This window comes from Hesperophylax consimilis, unplaced genomic scaffold (genome assembly GCF_061612785.1).
Source record: "Hesperophylax consimilis isolate HC1 unplaced genomic scaffold, BYU_Hcon_1.0 scaffold_40, whole genome shotgun sequence".
Taxonomy (NCBI): domain Eukaryota; kingdom Metazoa; phylum Arthropoda; class Insecta; order Trichoptera; family Limnephilidae; genus Hesperophylax; species Hesperophylax consimilis.
Genome location: NW_028301270.1, coordinates 574,735 through 591,231, shown reverse-complemented (window position 1 = coordinate 591,231; position 16,497 = coordinate 574,735). Strand labels below are relative to the sequence as shown.

The 16,497-nt window shown below is 33.4% G+C and overlaps 1 pseudogene; it reads left to right on the top strand.

Annotated features, from left to right (window-relative positions):
- The first annotated feature begins 3,997 nt into the window (after positions 1-3,997).
- Positions 3,998-10,240, top strand: LOC149408966 (putative RNA-binding protein 46 pseudogene; annotated as a pseudogene).
- Positions 10,241-16,497: the final 6,257 nt, after the last annotated feature.

The following is a 16,497-nucleotide window of genomic DNA, read 5'->3' as shown; positions in this document are numbered from 1 at the left end:
CTGAAATAATTCTTGAAAACATTAACGAAATTGTGCAATTTAATTGGGAATCCAATAGGATTAATATTGTTCATCAAAATATTCGAACGATGGGAAACTTGGATGATTTTCTTATATTTTTGGAAGAATTAAAAGCTGTGGTAAAGTTCCATGTACTAATTCTCACTGAATGCAGGTTAAATGATTCATACATAGCCAAACAAATTTCAGGCTATAACGAATACCATACAACATCGCATATTAACCAAAATAGCGGAGTAGTAGTATATATCGACAACACATTAAATTCCTTAGTACAAGAAATAAACATAAATCAGTGTAATTGTTTAAAAATCAACCCAAAAAACATAAAATTAATCACAAACAGATTATCGATTATGAGGCTTTATTAAATGATCTTAATAATAAAAATTGGGAATATGTTTATAAAGAGACTGAAGTTAACAATGCTCTAAACTATTTTATTAATGAAATCAATACATTCATAACAAAACACACAATAACTAAACGCATACCATATAGTAAAATACATCTCACACCATGGATTACCAACGGCATTGTTAAATCTATACACAAAATAAATCACCTTCATAAAATAGCTAAACGAGACCCATTGAACGATACTAAACAGCAAAACTATTACCGATACTATATTATAATAAAACAAATAAAAAACTTTATTCCACTTGATTTTATTTTGACCGTAACCGGTTTCAGCTCGTCAAAGCCATCTTCAGACTGGTACTGGTACCGATACCGTAATATTTGCAAAACCGTTATTCGCAAATGCAAAGAGCGTTATTATAAATTCTTACTTGATAAGGATAATTCCAGCAAAAACATGTGGAATGTTGGCATCGACAATTGAAACAAAGGAACAATCTTTTTCATTTAATATTAAACCAACTACTGTAGAAGAGGTCTTAAAAATAATCAACAGCCTTAATACTACACATGCAAAGGGTCCAGATAGTCTAAATACACAAATACTAAAAAAAAATAAAAATCAGATTTCTGCTCCGCTATCATATATTTACAACTTAAGTTTTGCATCAGGAATATTTCCTGATCACTTCAAAAAATCAATAATTGTCCCAATTCACAAAAGTGGACCTAAATCTCTTGTAGAAAACTATAGGCCAATATCACTATTAAGCGCGATATCCAAAGTCATTGAAAAGCTTTTCAAAACTAGGTTAAACGAATATGTGGAGAAACATAACATTCTAAGTCCTAACCAATACGGCTTTCGGTCGGGTAAGGGAACGGATGATGCCATCGCATGTCTCACTGAAACTTCTACAGGGAATATGAACCGTGGCAAGAAAACTATTGCCCTTTTCCTGGACCTGGCCAAGGCATTTGACACAATATCTTATAAAATTCTTTTACAGAGACTTAGAAATATAGGAATAAAGGGAAAAGCTTTTCAATGGATAGAAAGTTATATATCTAATAGATTTCAACAAACCAGAATTAACAAGGCTATTAGCACTTCACTAAAATACACTTTTGGGGTACCACAAGGAAGTACACTTGGGCCCCTTCTCTTTATTATATACATAAACGAACTTTGTAACCAACACATTGGTGGTAAAATTATCACGTTCGCTGACGATACAGTTATTTTGTTTGAAGGAGATGATTGGAAAGAAACACACCACCTTGCGAACTTAGGTATAAACAGAGTAAAACAGTGGCTGGACAGTAATTTGCTTACACTAAACATACAAAAAACAAAATATCTCACATTTAGCGCTACCCTTGCAGGTCAACCCAAAACACCTCATCACCTCACAATACATAATATTAAGTGTAGCCTTGGAAATAATAACCATACTTGTAAATCCGAAACCCTTAAATGTGTTAAATCTATTAAATATTTAGGTATAATAGTGGATAACCATCTTAAATGGAAACAACAAATTGAAAACACAGCTAATAAAGTGCGCAAACTTATTTATATATTTATAGCATTGCGGGAAATTATAAAAACTCAAGACATTAAAAAAATATACTACGGGCTCTGCAACTCCGTCATAACCTACGGTTGCATTGGATGGGGTGGAACAGGATTAACAATATTATACCCGCTACTGATGGCACAGAAATCCATTCTACGCGTCATTATGAAGAAACCCTTCAGATACTCGAGCGACGCTCTCTTCAAGGAGTTTAATGTGCTTGATGTTCGACAGTGTCACATAAAAAATAACAATCTGCGTCCACAAAAATAAAAACAAAACGATAACAGTCGATCATAATCATCAAACCAGAAGTAAGAGCAGAAACGACCTTTCTATTCCAACTAGCAATACTGCGGCTTATCAAAAAGTTTTCTCATACCTGGGACCAAAAATATACAACAAAATCCCCTCTCAATTTAAACTGTGTGAATTATCAGCCTTCGGTACTAAAATAACAAAATGGTTATTAGACTTAAGTAGGACAGATTCAGAAAAATTATTAAAAAACGTAGTCTGAGTTGATTTCTTCGATTTTGTATTTTGTATTTACATAAAAAATATTTTTTTTATTTTTCTTTCATACATTGATATATTATATTTTTATTTTATATTGTACATGTACCTATCTGGATTTTATTGTTTATTACTGCTCAATTGTATTTTCCTAAAAAAATATTTTCTTTCTATTTTTCTTTCTTACATTTATATGTTATATTTTAATTTTATTTTATATTTTACATGTACCTACCTGGAATTATGTACACGCAACCTGCCAATTTGACTGTCCAAAAACGGGAAACTTCCTAGTTGGACAGTCAAAGCTTCCTTTTATATTTGTATATCTTGTATGTAATAAATGTAATAATAATAAATAAATAAAAATAAAATAAATAAATAAATATGTGGCTATGGAAGATTATACTACAGCTACTGCCGGCTACATCCCAGAGTGGAAGACGTGACTGGTAACCCCATGGGGAAAGGCGAACATTCAGGAAAGTATCTTCTAATCTATTTACAATTTGGTACTGCCACCCCGGGAACCATTTATTGGATAACTACACCTCTGCCATAGGTCACCCCAAGTGGTTTGGTGACTTAGCGTGGGTTCATGGGGTGAGGTTTGCTCGGGTCTTGGCGGTGGATGTGTCCTCCAGCTACGTGGAAGGCCGGAGAGACAGGTTGAGGGAAACCTTGTGACCTTTCCGGCAGAACTCTTTTGGAACATCGTCTTGCACCGCAGTGGGAGGGATGGATTCATACGTCCGTCACTCCTGGACCCACAGACCTCGGTTTCCTACCCACCCCTCAAACCTTATCCTTCCCAAAACTTCCTCTCCTTCCCTTCCTTTAAAAGACCCTCCACACAGCATCTTCAAAGATGACATAGGTCTGAGGAAAAATATTTTCCTCAGGGCTTCCTGTGTGGAGCTATTGTTAAACAAACAAAAAAAAATGGCTCAGTAACATAACTAGTTCTGAATATTTCAAATAATTGAGGTTAATGAGGGCGTACTGTATAGGGCCCGCAAATACTTTAATAGTACACAACTGCTAACCCTGTACAAATCACAAGTGCGCCCCACGGTTGGATTTGGCAGCCCGAAAATACCTGAAAAAACCCTTATTTTAATTATTTTTTAACTGATTCTCAATATACGGGCCCATGTAAAGTGGGATTATTTTCACAATGTCTACATTTCTGTCGGTAGAGTGTCCGACTCCTGATTGTACGATACAAAATTTCAGCCCTTTGACTTTTAATTAATCGCTCAGATGGCTCAGTCTGTTTTGGGAGTTCCGCGCGTTCGTAGCGGCGCTGCAAGCAACTATTTTTTAAAACTTTTCGCGCTGCTAACATTGAATTTTACGACCATAGACAACATAGATAAACAGAAGACAGCGTATTGCAAAACATAGTGAAAATAGTTTATTATTCCGGGTACAAATTAATACAAAGGAATAGACAGAGACATTATGGACCTCCTCCAAATTGGATCGGCCCGCCTCCGACGGGCTGCGAAGTCTTCATGGGAAAACTTCCCAGAGACCTTTATGAAGACGAACTTATTCCGGTTTTCGAGGAAGTTGGAACGATCTACGAGCTGCGACGGATGATGGATTTTTCTGGATTTAACAGGGGATTTGGATTCGTGCGTTACACCAACGAACAGGACGCCTGGAAAGCGGTAGAAATGTTGAACAATTGCAGAATTCGACCTAGTAATGCTATCGTGGTAGCAAAATCTTTCGATAATAACCGCCTCTTCGTTAGTGGGCTGCCATTAGACGCAAGTAAAGAAGAAATCTTGAAAGAATTTAGTAAGCTTGTGTCTGGTCTAGTTGATGTGATGATGTATCCTCTCATGCATAACCCTTTACATAACCGAGGGTACGTCTTTCTGCATTTTGATAGTCATCGTTCAGCAGCTTTGGCCCGAAGGGCTCTCATACCTGGTCCTCTGACATCCTTTGGAGACAAGCTGGTGGTAGACTGGGCCGAACCGGAACCCATCGTCGGAAATAATATCATGAAGCAGGTAAGAACCAATAGGTTATATTGTATTTTTTACATTTTTGTTGTTTTCCAATCTAAATTTTCTAGTTGTACAATCGTAAAATCCTAACTTAATATCATTTTCGTGTATGTTCGATGTAGATCTTTGGTACTTTTATTGGTAAATTTTCCGAACAATATTATAAATACGACCAAATTATCTAAATAACACTTCGTTTCAACGTAATTAGTACAATTTTGGCTTTATGTTTGAGATAGAAAATTGGTTATTATTTTTCGTAGGTAGTACGAATATTTTATAGTAAGTACCTTTGTTTTCTAATATGCACCGCCGTTTTTTTTGTTGAGTTTGTGATTGCACCTTCAGGTGAAAATCCCAAAACTGCATTGTGTCATGATCATCATTTTGATTATTATTGTGCAATACTTTTCAATTGTTCTCACTGCGTTTATATTTTAGTTCAAGTATTTATTTTTTTAATATTTTTATTTATTTTATAAAATACTGTTTTATTATTCAAATTTACATAGTAAGAACATATTTCAATAAAAATTAACATGTTTACCTTTACAAGAGTCTAAAATTCGTGTGTAAAGGGAAAAAAAACTTTTCATACATATTTATTTATTTATTATTATAACACCCCCTAATGGGCTTTTACACACTACAAAGTTTAATAGTAGAGTATCACAGTTATTATAGATTCTACAAAATTAAAACAATAAAGGAAACATAATACAACGAAAAAAGAAAAAATATTAAATGTTACAACAAAAGCATATAATAAAATAAGATACATTAGTAAAAATGATAAGAAGTCTCACATAAATAGATATTCAAAATAAAAATTTATATATTGCGGAAATTATAGATGTCTATTTGTGTATCGATCTATAAAAGAATTGAAATAAACAATATTTATATTGATTATTTTTAAGATGAAATATATCTCCAAGATCAGAGTATTTATTTCCGAGACTGTGAAGTCTTGGAATTGGGGAATTGAAGTCTTGAATTTGGGGAAAAAACACAGTGACTATTCAACACACTTTTAAAAAGTGATATAAAGTCATTAAAAACGATGAAAATTTTTCTTCACGGGTGTTGTTACTCTTGTGCAATCATAAAAAGGCGAACAGACCATAATGTTACATTGATATACTCAAATTTCCGGTCGGTGGCGTCGTTAGTGTATATTTTGTGGTTATAAAAAATTATTGACAAAAATTATAGAAAATTTTGTTTTTTAATTCCTCTTTTGGCCACCTGCAAAGTTAAGTATGTCATTCTGTGCCGTTGATAGAACTGTTGTCACCTCTCCCTCTTAAATGAATCTAATAAATAATAACAATAGAACTAGAGTACAATAGTCAGCCACACGGAGTGAATCTTGAATAAAAATGATTGATTTTGTTTCATTTCTTTGTCATTTAGGTAAAGATTTTGTTCGTCCGAAACGTATCCGCCAGAGCAACGGAAAACGACATATTGATAACTTTTAGCAGATACATCGATCCATTCACTATCGAACGAATTAAAAAGGTTGAAGATTTTGCCTTTGTTCATTTTATCACCAGACAAGATGCTGAAAAAGCATTGCGATTGTTGAAATGCTGCACTTTGGACGGGTTCAAGTTAGAACTGAAATGGGCTAGACCTGTCGACAAGATATATACTAAGAATATACGCAGAGAAAGCAAAAATGGTTGTTTTTCGGTAGAGTTAAAAAATCCTCACCAGATATATGAAAAACAGGATTTGAAGCCTGTGAATTTGAGTATCAATAATTTAGGCATAATTGGTCAAATGCCAGAAAATAGTAATAATGTTTATGCAAAATCTGCCCCCGATGTACTTGATGACTACTGCAAAAGGTTAGTTTTTTTCTAATTTATTATTTAAACATATATTTTTTTATTACATAATATAATAATTATACATGTGTCCTGGGGTAAAGTGCACAAATCTTGGGAGGTAATTCTACATTGATGGTAGAAGTAAAAAATATAAATAACTTTTATTCAATAATACTTTACTCCCAGACACCCTGAATACGAGCTGAAGTTCTCTGCTTTGTCCCGGGACTTACACAATAGTTTTTCGAAATCAGACCTTTTTCCATAGGAGAATATTTATTTTCCCATAAAAAACAATTCAACTTTTTTTAAATATTTTTTATTTACCTAAAAACTACCTTTAGATGTTGGAATTTCGAAAAAAGTAATGTCGACAAGATCTTCGTGTGATATTGACCTAGAAAGGTTTTTGATACTCTTAACAATCGGCGTCACAACACCCCGACGGGAACAACCCCTTATTTAAACCGGTAAGAATACCCAGCAAGAAAAAACCCAACAAACAGAATACAGCGTATTGCAAAACATAGTGAAAATAGTTAATAAATCCGGGTACGAATTAATACAAAGAAATGGACAGAGATATTATGGACCTCCTCCGAATTGGATCGGCCGATGTAAGTTCCCGGCGACGTGGAATTATCAGCGTTTTCTGGAGTTGGCATGTAACTTGAGACCTTACGTGTCACATTTTCGTGACTAGATTCCAATTACTCGTTTATACGATTGAATCCCATGTGATTTAAATTCTAAATGTTTACACGTGCTTTAATATTTTGTGTGCTTAGTTCTTAGAAAAAATATAGGCATAACCAAAGCTAAAGCGGTGAATAAAATGTTTTTTGTAAAATTTTTATATTTGAAATTAAATATATACATTCTATTATTTTAATTCATAAAAGTTTTTATGTGTTAGTTTATAAAAGTTTTGCTAAATACACAAATGTAATATTTAACTATTTTATGATAATTTTATTATATAGGTTTATAATACGGCACTTTGTACCTCTTAGCGTCTGCAAATAACCGGAACTATTGGATCATTTCGAGTTACTAGATCATTTAACACTTACTCAATCATCGACAAATCGAGATTTATATACCATTTTAATCGTCTCGGCGAGACGAGATCAGTGGCATTTTCAACTCAATTTGATTTGACAAGTACGATTATCGTGAGCAATAGATATGATCCTATATGCGATTTTATCCCAGATATTCAACGTCACTTTGTTAATTGTTTCTATCGTGTATTAAACTAACTCCATTGATATCAACAAGCGACGTTGCCGTCGTTATTTGTGTCAAACGCAGGTGTACAAATAATTTTATAAAGTAATGAAATATTTTAACAATTGTATGCCAAAATAGCCTCTAAAGTAATATTATTTAGAGCTCATTATCGTACGACATTGCGTATTAGTCTAAACAATATTCGAAAGGAACTATAAGGCTCAAGAATTGTGTGCAAAATCTAAAGTAATATTATTAAGAGCCCATTATCGAATGATGTTGTGTGCTAGCCAAAGCTGGTTTGTTTGTATTGGTACATCTGAAGCTAGCTTCAGTTTAGTTTACGGGAATACATGAATGACTTGCTACTGGCTAATTTAAAATATTAAATATTACCGTTATTCATGTGTAAAACTCGGTTGACTGGTTGGTTTGTTCTTGCTTTTTGTCAGATAGTATATTTACTTACAATATGTCACAGAGGAGAGTTGATAAAATCTTTCAGCTTTGCGAAATGGATTTTAAATACGGTAAGCTATTACATATTTCTAAATAATAACCTAAATTGTAAAATATAGAAATTAACAATTTTAATCTATGCTTATCAAATGAGTACAGAATAATTACCGTATTTTATTATATAGGTCATGATTTTTTTCTTTCTTTTTTGAGAACCCAAGCAGTAAAATTATTACTCTGCCTACTTCTGCGCGGAAACGGCGTGATGGTTAGCTAGTTAGTTAGTTTGTTAGATAATTATCTGAAATATTACAGAGCTACCTTAGCTTGTAGTAAATTGTTATAGGTAATATCAGAAATGCTGCTAATTAATATTCCCTTGCAAATGCGTAATAAGTCTGTTATTTTGTCATTATATTAGGATAGGTTTCACAATCAATACGTAACATATAATTTGATTATTATATGGTCAGAGGTGCGGCCCAGGAAGCCGAAGGTCCTAGGTGCGAGTCCCAGATGTGACCGTATCTTTTCTGTTTCAGATTTTAGATTGAGTGATGCTAATATTGTCTTCATTTAATTAAATAATTTAATTTAATTATAATTATTTTACAAGCAATAATTATTCGCCTGAAACACTCATCCGAATTGAAAAAAACTCCTGATAAAAGATACATGATGCCAACGGGACTCGAACCCGTGTCCCCTCGATTTCCGGTCGACAGCTCTGACCACTGATCTATGGCGGCTTATCGCTTATCCGCGAAATAATTCAATATATACTAGTGTTTCATTAAAAATTACTGCTTGTTTATAATTTGAGGTTTTACTAATTAAGTTTAAAGAAAGCTTATAAATGTATTGTTCTTTTTTAGATATGAAAATTTCCAACGCCGATGATGAGCAACATCATTTAGAGAAGCAGGAGGCAATCGAAGTGTCATCGACTACAACTCGAAGCACTATTTCTACTAGTAAAGGAGCACGAGTGCATGACCGTAAAAACTCATGTCCTTATTGTACTAAACTGGTAACGAACTTCACACGTCACTTCACGTTCACTTGAGACCATGATTCCTATCACTATTGTATTAGCACCCAACATCCCTTAGAGGCAGAAGTTATTGAATACAATAAAATTTTGGATACTGATCTGCGAGAAAGAAAAAGAAAGCGAGAATTGATTTCAAGGCAAATAAGAAACATAGTTAATTATCTTTATAATCAGAACGTTATTAGTAAACCAGATGGAATATTTATACCGTATCGCCGTCCAAGGAAGACTGTGGATGCTAAAATCATCTTCTATATTACTATGCCCAGACAATTCTGAAATTTGAGAATCTTTGAGAACTCAAATATTTCCTGTATTTCAAAATGATAATATTGCAAAAATAGCAATGTCTGACCCATTAATATGTTTATATGGGTCTTTATTATTAAGTAATCACACGGAACACCATTTGAAGACACATATAACATCGAAGATGAGAGATTTAGCCAAGCTGTATATAGTTATTATAGAACAGAAACCTTCAATTTCAACCTTTAATTTAGCGTTTGACCCTGTGCATTTTGATGTTTTTATTAAAACCGTACAGATAAATAGTGGTTACGATGAAATTACAGGTTCTGTAAAAATTCCTAGCATGCCTCAACGACTTTGTACGGCTATAAAAGATTGTGCTGATATCTTTATTCGTCGAACAATACAGAATTCTACGCTAACCACTTCATCGAAAGAAATTTAAAAAAATAAATTGTCTGATTTTAAAACGGTCTTAAATCATTCTTGGAAGTTAGAAATATCTACCAATGCTGAAAAATCAAGAAAAAAACAAATAAGTTTGAAATCTGATGTTATGCCTTCAACTATCGATCTTAAAAAAAATGTGCGACGAAGTTATGAAACTAGAACTGAATATAGCACAACGATTTGAAAATGAAAAATCTTATGCGGTCTATGAGGAACTTTGTAAAACAAAAATTGCTCATATTATAATATTTAATAGGAGAATAGCTGGTGAGGTAGCGAGAGCACCGTTGGAAAATTATATAGCCGGCCAACATGAAAAACAAGATATTCCTAAAGAAATTATGGAAATCATGAGTTCTGAGGAACAAAATGCTATAAATGCTTTAAACTGCTTCCATATTCCAGGAAAAAGAGGAAGAACAGTTGCAATTCTTCTTCGAGATCAAATGAAAAAAAATATAGACACTCTATTTGCATACCGACATTTAGTTGGAATTTCAAATGAAAACAAATACTTATTTCCAAAAGCAGCAGGTGAACCTTATTTCTGTGGTACGCAAATTCTAAGAGACCTAAGAAGTAAGTTTTCCCTCATAAATCCGGATCATATGACTTCAACTGGGCAACCATGAGCCAAGTAGCTGGAAAAAATAATGCATATGTGAATGCATTGTCCCATTTCTTAGGGCATACACCAGGTACAAATAAGGGCAATTATATGATACCCCACCTGGCCCTCGAGAAAGGTAAAGTTGGCTTGAATTTACTACAATTAGCTGAAGGAAAAAAAGGTTTTTTTTGAAAACTTTGAAAATTACTTTGTCGAAGGAAGAGATCCAGGCGCTGGAAAAATTAACGAAATTAAAAGAGAAAGGGGAATCTTATCAACACGATCGTGGAAACTGATAAATACATTAATAAATAATCATCGTGTGAAGAAATTGCACTTACCTAAAGAACTGCAGAGAAAAAGAGATTTCTACTTGCAAGATGCTTAACGAATGCTCGAACGACTCCAGTAACATACGTTATGAGCCAACGTCATGAAACGTAAAGTCATGCGATTCAGTTGGTGCCAAGTAAAGTAGCTATTGACTCGTTACTCGTTGTATCTATGAGTTTTTTTTCAGTCTGATAAAGATTTGGTATGCATATTATTTTAAATAATTAATTAGTTGAAAATGAATGCAATTTTTTTTTTTAATATGATTTATTTCTATAATTTGTTAAACTCTGATAATGTCAGTTTTGTATAACGTATTGTATATAATTTTAAACTGCAATTATGTAAAAATCATTACTTAATTAGTTTTTAAGTTTGTTTTAGTTCTGTAGAATTTCCTAATGAAAGTTTTTTAGAATGTCTGAAAATAAATAAATGAAAATGTGAATTTTTCCAAATTTGTTTTTTATTTTACCAAACAATGAATTTGTGCAAAATTTTATTAAAACACAAGACTTGTGCAATATTCATGGCAACATATTGTTTTTTTTTTTTTTACAGTATTACCGCACAAGAGTCCCAACTGCTCCCGTCTGGAGTCAGTGAGACTATGGCATCCCCAATTGGGGTATGTTGTGAGGCTGAGGGTATTGGGGAGGGAAGGGAGATGGGGAAGAGGAAGGTGGGGAAGTACCTGGCTATTCAGATCTGGTCACCAAACACGGCTAAAGCCATTTCAAGCAACGTTTCAATTCTGAATGGTGGTCTTACACCAGGGCGATACTGGTAGTATCTTCCACTCTGAAACGTGCCGCAAATATACTTTATATTATTTTAATTAATTAATTTTTAATTAATTAATTGTGAAATAACACAAATCAATCAAATAAAATTTATTTGCGCACGCCGGGTTCGAACCCGCGACCTTCGGATCTGTAGTCAAAAGCGTATACCACTAGACCACGCCGGCCGTCGATTGTTTACCAGTGTTGACGTATTTTGACAGCTGCTTCAATTGACCTAGCTTTAACAATCATAATACTAGAAAATCAAACTAAAAAAGTGGTTAACTCGTCTAATCAGGAGAGTGCGCGTTGGGACAGTGAATTTTTTATCCCACAAATTATCTCGCTAAGGCGGAATACTCGTCATTATTCTGGTGTTTGTACCACAAAATACAACTCAGTGCAAAAGTGACTCGATCATTATATAAACACAAAAAACCTATCCCAAAGGCGTTTTTAGCGTCACAAAGGCTCTGCCATCTCTCATACAAGAAACAAGCATTGTGTCGTTTTTTTCTCTTGTGTGAAACTTTGAAATCAACTACCTTAATGAATACACTATGCTCCATCTGTAAAAAAAACATTGACACCCCGTCAGACTTCATCTCATGTTGTATCTGCGACGATAACTACCACTTCATTTGTGCCGATTTTTTTAATTTTTTTTTATAGTGAATACCTCACAAGAGTCCCAACTGCTCCCGTCTGGAGCCAGTGAGACTAGGGCATCCCCAATTGGGGGATGTTGTGAGGCTGAAGGTAAGTGGGAAGGGAAAGAGGAAGGTGGGGAAGTACCTGGCTATTCAGATCTAGTCACTAAACACGGCTAAAGCCATTGGGAGCAACGTTTCAATTCTGAATGGTGGTCTTACACCAGGGCGATACTGGTAGTATCTTCCACTCTGGAACGTGCCACAAATATACTACATATTATTTTAATTAATTAATTGTGAAATAACACAAATTAATCAAATAAAATATCCGATATCGCAGAGACCTCACGGCGAGGAACTAAGATTTTACAGTGGCGCTGCAAACTTTGCACAAAAACACAAAAAAACTCAAAAAAAAATACGTCTGAAAAAAATCTAGAACTGACATCTATCGAGAAACCTAATAAACAACCATCATCAACACCAAAATCTACAATTGCCGCCTCATCATACGCCAGTGTGAACTTACCACCAACAACCACAGATGGCTCTAGTAAACTGACAATCGATCTATTTTTAACTGAATTCGCAAATTTCAAAGACTCAGTTAATGAATCTGTTGGAAAAAAATACGATGCAATCCTGCTCCAAAATAATGAAATATTAAAAACCATTCAAAACATATCTCAACAGCAAGAAGATTTAAAATATCGAATAAATAATTTGGAAAAACTACATGAACAAGTAAACTCAGCCTTAAATTCAAGACTTGAGGACTTAGAAAAAAAAAGCGAAAAAAATAAAGAAAATGAAATAAAAATTTGTCTCTTGATAGAACGAAATGAAGACCTAGAAAAAAGAATAATAGCGATCGAGATTGACCAAGAAAACAGGAACAGACGATTTAACAATACTTGTTTGGAACTTCGAGGGCTTCCAGAATTCAAAGAGGAAACATCACAAACCTTAAAAGACATTATATTCAACACCAGTAAAATAGTAGACTGCCAACTAAATACAAATGATATTTACAATATATATAGAGTATCACAAAGAAACAAAAATATTCCTCCAACAGTTAAACCTAGGTCAGTGGTAATTAATTTTAATTCAATACCGTTAAAAGAGGAGCTCCTTAATGCTATAAAAAAATATAACAGGTCTTGCGAAAAGATTGGGGACAAACTAAACACGGGAACAATCGGATTGTCTGGCCCCATTACACCCATATACGTCTCAGAACTCCTCACGTCTAAAGGCAAACGGCTTTGGTATCTAGCTCGCCAACGTGCGACTGAATGTAAATATAGGTACGTCTGGACAAAAGCAGGTCTAATCTACATGAAAAAAGATGACTCTTCTCGACCTATATTAATAGACTCAGAACAAGCTATACCGAAGCTCTGACTACCTGCTCTTTATTCTAATTATCGTGATAAAACTACTGACTACCGCTTTATATCGCCATTTCATACTCTATTACATAACAGCACTATATTATATGAACACCTAGGTTTTTGCATAACTCCAATTTGTACTGGAATAATTTTAATCCTAATTTTAATTTTAACTTTAATTTTAATCTTTATTCTCTCTAGAATGGTAACTACACTTATTATAAGATTATTATTTGATTTATTAGTAATATTACTAATAATTCGGCAAAAGAAAACTCTAATCAACATATTTTATATAACCCAGATATTACTTATTGTTCATACTTATACTACTTTTTACTGTCTTTTGAAAGAGAAAATGCCACACACTAACTACAAACGTTATTTATTTCCTGGATTTTATTTCAGATATTATTTCTTACTCAGATATATTTTATTTTTCCTAACTACATCATTTTGTTTACAGTTTTGTCGGTACATATTTCGTACTACAAGTATTTATATGATAATAAAATACTGTTTTAAAACTTTACCCAGAAAACAACAATTAATTTTTGAATTCTAATGGTAATAAACGATCTTCAACATGAAATCGATAGTATCTTAGTTCCAAATACTGAAATAATTTTTGAAAACATTAACGAAATTGTGCAATTTAATTGGGAATCCAATAGGATTAATATTGTTCATCAAAATATTCGAACGATGGAAAACTTGGATGATTTTCTTATATTTTTGGAAGAAATAAAAGCTGTGGTAAAGTTCCATGTACTAATTCTCACTGAATGCAGGTTAAATGATTCATACATAGCCAAACAAATTTCAGGCTATAACGAATACCATACAACATCGCATATTAACCAAAATAGCGGAGTAGTAGTATATATCGACAACACATTACATTCCTTAGTACAAGAAATAAACATAAATCAGTGTAATTGTTTAAAAATCAACATTAATCAGAATTTAGGTATCCTAGCTTTCTACCGATCACCATCGTTCAATGACATCCAAGATTTCCTGGAAAATCTTATTGGTGAGTTAAAAAAAACTAAGGATTATGCACAATATGTACTGATCGGGGACATGAATATTAATACTATAGGAGAAGTATTGCATAGGCAGTCCGACGACTACTTATGTGCTATGGCTGAAAGTAACTTTATTTCCAATATTAATTCTCCAACGAGGGTACAAGGTAGCTCAAGCTCATGTTTGGATCATACATATACCAGAAATATATCAAATTCAAATGCATTTGTAATACATAATACAATCACTGATCATTACACCACTGCAATCAGTATCCCAAACTCAACACCAAAAAAACATAAAATTAATCACAAACAGATTATCGATTATGAGGCTTTATTAAATGATCTTAATAATAAAAATTGGGAATATGTTTATAAAGAGACTGAAGTTAACAATGCTCTAAACTATTTTATTAATGAAATCAATACATTCATAACAAAACACACAATAACTAAACGCATACCATATAGTAAAATACATCTCACACCATGGATTACCAACGGCATTGTTAAATCTATACACAAAATAAATCACCTTCATAAAATAGCTAAACGAGACCCATTGAACGATACTAAACAGCAAAACTATTACCGATACCGTAATATTTGCAAAACCGTTATTCGCAAATGCAAAGAGCGTTATCATAAATTCTTACTTGATAAGGATAATTCCAGCAAAAACATGTGGAATGTTGTCAGAGACATAACTAAAAGTAAAAGAAATACCAATGCATCTGTAACTGAATAAAATACCGGAAATTTGATTAAAACTGACAATCAATCAATTGCATGTCATACTAATCAATATTTTGCATCCGTTGGATCAAATCTAGCAAAAAAAAAATTATTAGAAACCCAGAAAACGGAAGACTCTTTAGCATCGACAATTGAAACAAAGGAACAATCTTTTTCATTTAATATTAAACCAACTACTGTAGAAGAGGTCTTAAAAATAATCAACAGCCTTAATACTACACATGCAAAGGGTCCAGATAGTCTAAATACACAAATACTAAAAAAAAATAAAAATCAGATTTCTGCTCCGCTATCATATATTTAAAACTTAAGTTTTGCATCAGGAATATTTCCTGATCACTTCAAAAAATCAATAATTGTCCCAATTCACAAAAGTGGACCTAAATCTCTTGTAGAAAACTATAGGCCAATATCACTATTAAGCGCGATATCCAAAGTCATTGAAAAGCTTTTCAAAACTAGGTTAAACGAATATGTGGAGAAACATAACATTCTAAGTCCTAACCAATACGGCTTTCGGTCGGGTAAGGGAACGGATGATGCCATCGCATGTCTCACTGAAACTTTTGCAGGGAATATGAACCGTGGCAAGAAAACTATTGCCCTTTTCCTGGACCTGGCCAAGGCATTTAACACAATATCTCATAAAATTCTTTTACAGAGACTTAGAAATATAGGAATAAAGGGAAAAGCTTTTCAATGGATAGAAAGTTATATATCTAATGGATTTCAACAAACCAGAATTAACAAGGCTATTAGCACTTCACTAAAATACACTTTTGGGGTACCACAAGGAAGTACACTTGGGCCCCTTCTCTTTATTATATACATAAACGAACTTTGTAACCAACACATTGGTGGTAAAATTATCACGTTCGCTGACGATACAGTTATTTTGTTTGAAGGAGATGATTGGAAAGAAACACACCACCTTGCGAACACAGGTATAAACAGAGTAAAACAGTGGCTGGACAGTAATTTGCTTACACTAAACATACAAAAAACAAAATATCTCACATTTAGCGCTACCCTTGCAGGTCAACCCAAAACACCTCATCACCTCACAATACATAATATTAAGTGTAGCCTTGGAAATAATAACCATACTTGTAAATGCGAAACCCTTTAATGTGTTAAAT